This window comes from Triticum aestivum, chromosome 5B (genome assembly GCF_018294505.1).
Source record: "Triticum aestivum cultivar Chinese Spring chromosome 5B, IWGSC CS RefSeq v2.1, whole genome shotgun sequence".
Classification (NCBI taxonomy): Eukaryota; Viridiplantae; Streptophyta; class Magnoliopsida; order Poales; family Poaceae; genus Triticum; species Triticum aestivum.
The window spans coordinates 340,607,058-340,614,882 of NC_057807.1; positions in this window are offsets into that span (position 1 = coordinate 340,607,058).

Below are 7,825 nucleotides of genomic sequence, written 5' to 3' on the forward strand. Positions count from 1 at the left end.
TGGTGTCTCGGTCTTGACCGCTTTCCTTTTAAGCCTACCCGGCTTAGGCGCCCCTTGTTGGTGAGTCGCCGTGGGTTCGTCACGGCACCCAGCTGGCCTTCCCTATAAAGTGCAATACATGTGCAGTGGGTATGGCATAAAGAGGGGATCCTTTTCAGAAGTTAGGACTCCTGTTTTACTTACATATGATGCAGGGAGCAGGCCGGGATAGTCGGCAATGATGGCCACCAAGGCACGATCACAGCTTGCCTGGTAAAACGTCCTGTCGGTGAGCTCCACAAATATGTCCGGATCTTCTTTGAGTCCGGGGTAGAGGGCCCGGTCGGGGTCCTCTGGCTGTGGAGGCAGGTGTCGGTGTCAAAACCGGCGGATCTCGGGTAGGGGGTCTCGATCTGTGCGTCTAAGGCTAATGGTAATAGGAGGCAAGGGACACGATGTTTTATCCAGGTTCGGGCCCTCTTGATGGAGGTAAAACCCTACTTCCTGCTTGATTGATATTGATGATATGAGTGTTACAAGAGTTGATCTACCACGAGATCGTAGAGGCTAAACCCTAGAAGCTAGCCTATGATGATTATGATTCTATCTCTAAGGACTAAACTCTCCGGTTTATATAGACACTGGAGAGGGCTACGGTTTACATGGAGTCAGTTACAAAGAAGGAAATATAATATCCGGATCGCCAAGCTTGTCTTCCACGCAAAGGAGAGTCCCATCCGGACACGAGACGAAGTCTTGAGTCTTGTATCTTCACGGTCCAATAGTCCGGCCAAAGTATATAGTCTGGCTGTCCGGATATCCCCTAATCCAGGACTCCCTTAGTAGCCCCTAAACCATGCTTCAATGACGATGAGTCCGGCGCATAGTTTGTCTTCGACATTGCAAGGCGGGTTCCATCTCCGAATACTCCAAAGTAATTATCGAACACTTGAATCGTGTCCGGATCTGTAAGATGATCTTCACATACCACCGTAGAGAGAATGATATTTCACAAATGTAATCTGCTGGCAACTTTAGACAACATGACATGACACCACGGTCAGGTCATCATTCAGACCGTCTTCCCACAACCAGCCACAACACATATTGCGAGGCGGTTTCCTCCGCATGTCTTGCCGAAGCAGAGATCATGTCCCCTTATTACGGGATTCTCATCAATACGGGTATGGGTAGCCCAACCACACCGCTAATTGCGGTGAGTGGGGAACGAGCGGGTTCCACCAGGCAAGTGGGGAGGCGCAAAAGCTTTTACTGCCTATATAAAGAGATAAGGTCTCTTCCTTTTTACCCACGCCTTTTCCTTCTGCTAGTCCATTCCCCTCTGCTTGAGCCCTAGCGGCCAAGCACTCTTCTTCTCCACCAAAGAGAGGTCCTCCGAAGATGTCCGGATCTAGAGCAGGAGGCAAATGGATGGCCTCTACCGTCCAGGAGAGGGATATCAAAAAGATCAGAGAGGCCGGGTACCTGGCCAAGAAAATCGGCCACCATCTTCTGCTAGCGGGACAGATCGTCCCCACTCCGGAGCCCCACAAGTGGGTCGAGTTTCTCCCTCATTTTGTCCGTGGGCTCGGGTTTCCCCTTCACCCATTTGTTCGCGGTGTCATGTATTATTACGGGATTGATTTTCACTATCTTTCCCCCAATTCTTTCCTTAACATCTTGACGTTCGTTGTCGTATGTGAGGCTTTTCTCCGTATTTCGCCCCACTTCAGCTTATGGCTAAAAATCTTCAACGTGAAGCCCAAGGTGGTGAATGGCGAGCACGCCGAATGCGGCGGCACCATGGTGAGAAAGATACCCAAGGTCGTATGGCCGACGAGTGCCTTCAATGATTCCGTCAAGGAGTGGCAGCAGCAGTGGTTCTATGTCACCGAACCGTGCGGTAAAAAGTGGGCTGCTACTCCTGAATTCAGATCCGAAGCCCCACTGCGGCTCACGTCCTGGCCCGAGAAGGGCCTGAACTGGTCCTCATCCGACGAACTGTCGATGCTGCAAACGCACGTCCAGAGCATGGTCGACAAGGATGTCAAACTCGCCAACATAGTCCAGGTGATGTTAGTTTGCCTGGTTCCCCCTTGCCAGCGTCGAGCCTGCAATTTGTGGGAATATGACCCGGCCAAACACCAGACCATACGGGAGCTCTATGGCTCCTCCCACATGGACATCTGGAAGGTGCTCTTCAAGTCCAGCAAACCATGGCCGGGCTTTGCCGAGGACCGCGGGTATCAACTATCCCGTTCTGCAAGTCCAGTAAGTCATTGCTGTGCCATGTCCATCCATGTTCTAGCTGTCCTGAGGGAGACGCTTTTATCATGCTTTCTATAATAATCCCAGGAATGGACGAAAAAGGTGGAGCGGATACACTGTCCAGCCCTGCTGCCGGAGGAACCGGTCGGACCTCTTCTGACAAAGATGCTGGTCCCAGCGCCTTACGAGGCGCCGAAGAAAGAGGTCTCCAAGAAGGTCAAGAAGACCCGTAGTGGCCTCCGTCGTCGCGATGCTTCGGACGCAAAATCCGAAGACTCCCACGACCATCCCTCCTATGAATATGAAGAGGAGGAGGAAGAAGATGAGTCCTCCGCAGGGGAGGGAAGAAAAGGACGGCTTCCTCATCCCTGGAGGCCAAATCATTAAAGAGGGGGAAAGGTTCCCTCCCCGAGGCATCCACCACGGCTGCTGATAGCAGCCCGGAGTGGGATCCCAGGGCCTAACCCCTGGTAAAGTCGTAAGTATACGAAACCCGCACACACCTACGTGCCCAAGGTCATTAGGATGTAGTAGTTTTAACTGTCGCCATATTCTATACAGCCCGACGAGGTCCCACGCCGGGCAGTCCTCATCGGAGGATTCGCTGAGCTCAGATGCCCTGGTGAGCGAGACGCCTCCAGAGGCCCCTTCCCCGAAGCCTAGGCGCGACACCGATGTGTCGTCTTAGCCGGACCCGGACCAGGTGGGGCATATCCCTGGGGCCGGACACACGGGAGCAGCGACTCCCATGTGTGTCGACGACGGGGGCGATCTTAGGTTCGGACCGCAGCCAGACAGGGTCCTGGAGACTTTTAAAGCTCCAGGATCGGGCGAGCGGCCACCTTTGACGGGGGGAGGCTTGCCTACTCCGCCAACAACCTCTGTCCAAGCAGAGCTGCCAGGCGACCTATCGACAGCGCTAAGGAGCGTGTCTATCGTCGATGAACATCATGCCCTCATGGGTGCGGTGATTGAAAAGATTCAGTCCGCTGAGAGCGGACTGAATGAATCCTGCCTTAGTCTTATAAAGGGCTTTGAGGTATGTTTTTTAAGAAACCTTTTCGAAATTGCCATAATATGAGTAGTAGCCCCTGATGCACTGTCCGGCGAAAGAAAGCCGGACAGGGGATCAAAATCTTCCGCTATGCAGGAGACTCAGTTAATGACGTGTATCCCTTTGTTTGAAAACAGGCGTCTGTAAAGACGACCGCCGCTCATAGTGCGGAGGTGTCCGGACTAAAGCAGCGTCTGGAACGGGCCGAAGAGGAACTTGGCCGCATGAAAAAGCAGTTGGAGGACAAGCAAGGTATGCCAAAACCTTTTGCTAAGTTGAGCATGAATTAGAAGTTGTGCCTGATGAAAATATTTGTATTGTATGCTCTAGGGGCGAGTGCCAAAATTGAGGCACTGAAGAAGGCTGTGGCCAAAGCCGACAATAAGGCCGCCGCCGAACAGTCTCTTCGTGAAAAGCACGAGGCCAGGGTCATTGAAGCTGAGCGAGAGCTTCAGGAGGCCGTGAAGAAAAGCGAGGCCTTGGAGCAGAATCTAGCAGCGAAATAATCCGAACTCGCCCAAGCTCTCCAAGCCGCAGAGGATGCTCGGGAAGAAGCCCGAGGCGCTCTGAAGGACATTCAGGAGGCCCGGAAGGTTGCGGCTGGTAAGGCTTTTTGTATTCAAAGCCATTTTTACATAGTAATGGGAGGAACTCTAAGCGACAAGCTGAATTCTTGTTTCTCCAGGGGCGTTTGCGGATCTGCCATGCAGCATGTCAGATGATGCACAATTCTACCGGACTGAAGAGAAGAAGTCTGCGGAGAAGCATTTCTGGTCGCAGTATTTGGCGCCGAATTATCCGGTGCCCTTTATCGATCAGCTGAAGCAGCTAGTCGAATTGCACCAGGCGGCCGAACTAGCCATGAAGGACTTGGTTGTCCAGCTGTGGCCCGCAGAGCCAATTCCAAGCAGTTACTTCGGACTCGTGAAGCGGATTGTTGGCACTTGCCCTCGGCTCGATGTCATTAAGCGACCGGTCTGCATAGAGGGTGCACGCATGGTGTTTGCCCGTGCAAAGGTGCACTAGGGGAAGCTTGACACTGAGAAGCTGATGACTGAGGGACCACCGGAGGGTAAGGAGCATCGCAAGCCCGAGTTGTACTATGAGGGTGTCCTGAAAGGAGCCGCATTGTGGCGGATCAGTGTACCAAAGACACTATATTTCCCTGAAGGCAGTGATGCCATTCTTTGTAATGCAGGATAATGGCGCTTTTATTATTTATTGCCTGTTTATGTGAACGTTTGTTCTTCCTGTGCGGCTATTTACTGTATATAAATCCTGAGAGTTGGCCAGTCGTCGGCTTCTGCCCCCACATAAAAAGTACGGGGGTGTTTGGGACATACCTGAACACTCTTTATCCCATTGTTGGGTCTTTTTAAGGAGGTGTTCCTCACCACGAACCAGGCAATCAGACTATAGGGCTTTATCACTCTCACTTAGCCATAGGAATTTGAGTATGGTGGGCGCAGCCCCTGGTGTTCGGAAGACCGTACTAGGGGCTCTATCGGCGCCTGATCGGAAGACCGATCCGTTGCACTTTGCATTTATAATGGCATTATACGGAATAAATCTTTAAAGATTTTACAACCTCTCGAACAGCTGACCAGCTCTCGCTGTATCATGACAGTCAGTTTTCGGCTTTCTCTACTGAGGTGCTCGTCCGGAAGAACCGGGACACAATCGCAGTAGTTCTCCCAGCGCTACCTTAGCCGATGGAGCGGAACATAAGGTACCAAAACATGGGAGCTGGGCAAACCCAACTAATGACCCAAGACCTGATTCAGAGCTGATGCATATAGTGCTATAAGTTTGGGGTGCCGAGCGACCGAAAAGGTGGGCAGACTTTGTTGCCGTATTATGAGTATTATGAAGCCCCTGGCATAGTGGGGCATAATACGATGTACGGGTGTTGTTTTATGGCAAAAATGGCGTCAATGAAGAATGACATCCGATAAGTGTTATTTAAGTCTATGCACTGTAGTAGGATGACATGTCTATGCATATGAGTATAGTTTATGACTATAAAAGAGGTGTTTTTGGCGGAACCTATCGTGGCCGAACTGGAGGAGGCTGTGTGTGGATCTGAAATGTATCCAGACTGCCTCCTTTGGGGGGAGGTTTTACTTATGTGTTCCTGCCTTGTGCGTCTGAGCTGATTCCCCATCGCTAGTCCTGTTTTGTGCCAAACTTAGTCTGTAAAGGAAAATGCTTAAAGGCAGCTGCATGTCCTGTGGTTGAACCGTGGGTGCCTGATCGGAGCCTGGCTGAACTAGGCTATCATGCCATAAAGTAGCTCGTACTCCTTAGTTGGTGTCCGGGTAGTTGGCCGCCGAATCGAAATTTGATAAACAGGCACGACTCGCTATTCCCGCAGCGGTATGATTTCCACTCTAAGGGTGGGGTTCAGCCTTGCCCATAATTGTGACTATGTCACGCGAGACTGGCCTAATGTTGTACCCCGTTGAGTCTAGCCAACGTGGTTCGTCCCGGTAGTGTGTGGTAATTACTGTATGAGGGGACAATGCCGAAGACTTATTCTTCGGCGTGTTATTTGTTTGGTGATCCGAAGACAACCATTAGTGTGGTGGGCCAGTAAAATTTGGCCTTTTCACCTGGCATCTTTTAGGAGATGTTATTGATAATTTTATGCCCGTGGGGGCTCGTGTGGGATGGAGCCCACAAACTATTGGGTCGATAGTGAGTGCAATTAAATTGCTATGCTTGATGTTTTCCAGGCGGTCGATGTGACCGGAGAATATCGGCCGTATTTTTGTACTGTGGAGGATCTTCTTTTGACTTCGTCATGTTTGATTGGTCTTTCGTTGTTTGGAACCTCCTTTCATTGTTTCCAGCGCACGACCGGCCGTGTTGTTTTGAGGATCCGGCATTCTCTATTGGTATGCTTGGCCGCCCTTATAGGGGTACCATGAATTTCACATGGTTGATCGAGTATGTTGCTTGGGCCGGATGGGCTTGAGCTGTTCTTTTTCCGCTGACCGGACCGGGGGCCACTGAATTTGGCACCAACTTCCTTAACTTGACGCTTATGACGATTGTGTCGAGGTTTGTGGATGTTGCCTCGTGTTTCCTGCGTATTGTCCCGGACCGTGGTATATTGATGTCAGGGTGTGGGCTTTGGGTTCTCCTTCTTAGGTTGAGGTAGCGGATTGTGTCTTGGGTACCCTTTGACGGGGCAGTCGAGTCCGTATTCCTTGGTGGCTAGGACCTTGATCCATCTGTCTGTGAGCAAATCTTGGTCAGCTTTAAGCTGTTGTTGCTTCTTTTGCAGGCTTTTCGCCGTGGCTAGAAGTCGTTGCTTAAAGCAAACTTGTTCCATGGGATCCTCAGGCACGCCGAATTCATCATCGCCGAGGCTCACCTCGTCTTCGGAGGGGGGCATGTAGCTGTCCCTTTCCAAGTATCCATCCGTCGTTTGTCCGGCCTGCTCGAAGGCAAGTTGATCGGGGTTGTATTCATCTTCGGCACTATCTGGATTGTTTTTTACTGCTGTGCCGGTATTGTTTTGGCGGGGCTTGGGGCGGCGCTGATGAAGTTCATACTTTGCCTTCTTCCTTGAGGGGTTATCCTCCATTGCCTTGTCGCCATTGGTTTCTTTCGGAGTATCCACCATATATATATCATATGAGGAGGTGGTTGTCCACCACCCCTTGGATGGTGGTTCCTGTTCTTCTCCTGCATCGTCGTCCACACCGTTGATGTCTTCAGAGTCGAAGTCAAGCACGTCGGTTAAATCATCGACCATGGCAATGAAGTGGGTGGTGGGTGGGCAACGAATTCCTTCATCGCCTGCTTCCCACTTGAGCCAGACATAGTTCGGCCAAGGGTCTCCTGACAAAGAGAGAGACTTTAACGAGTTCAGCACGTCGCCAAAGGGCGAGTGCTGGAAAATATCCGCAGTGATGAACTCCATTACCGGAGGCTAACCAGATTCGGCGGGCTCGGGAGTGCGCGGACTAGAACCTACAGCCGGATACGAGTCCGGGGGTCCGGTGTCACAGGCTTCCTTGGGGGTGAAGTCTGTGTTCGGCTCTACCGCTGATGGGTGTGCGGTCTCTGGGGCGGGGCCCATCCACCCGTCCTCAGGCGACACAATCTTCTCCGGATTTAGGTCCGGGGCTTCTGCAGGGGCGATATCCCGAGCATTGCCCGACAGCAGGTCTAAGCCATGCTCATTGTGACTGTCCGGCGCTCCTGGCGCAGGCCCGAATCCGCTGAAGACCAAGTCTCCGCGGATATCAGCCGTGTAGTTCAGGTTTTCGAACCTGATCTGGTGGCCAGGGTCGTAGTTGTCGATCTGCTCCACATGGCCAAGCAAATTGGCCCGCAGTGCGAAGCCGCCGAAGACGAAGATCTGTCCGGGGAGAAAAGTCTCACCCTGGGCCATGTTGTTGTTGATGATTGAAGGAGCCATCAAGCCTTGCAGCGACGACAAAGATGAACTCTCAATGAAAGCACCAATGTCGGTGTCAAAACCGGCGGATCTCGGGTAGGGGGTCCCGATCT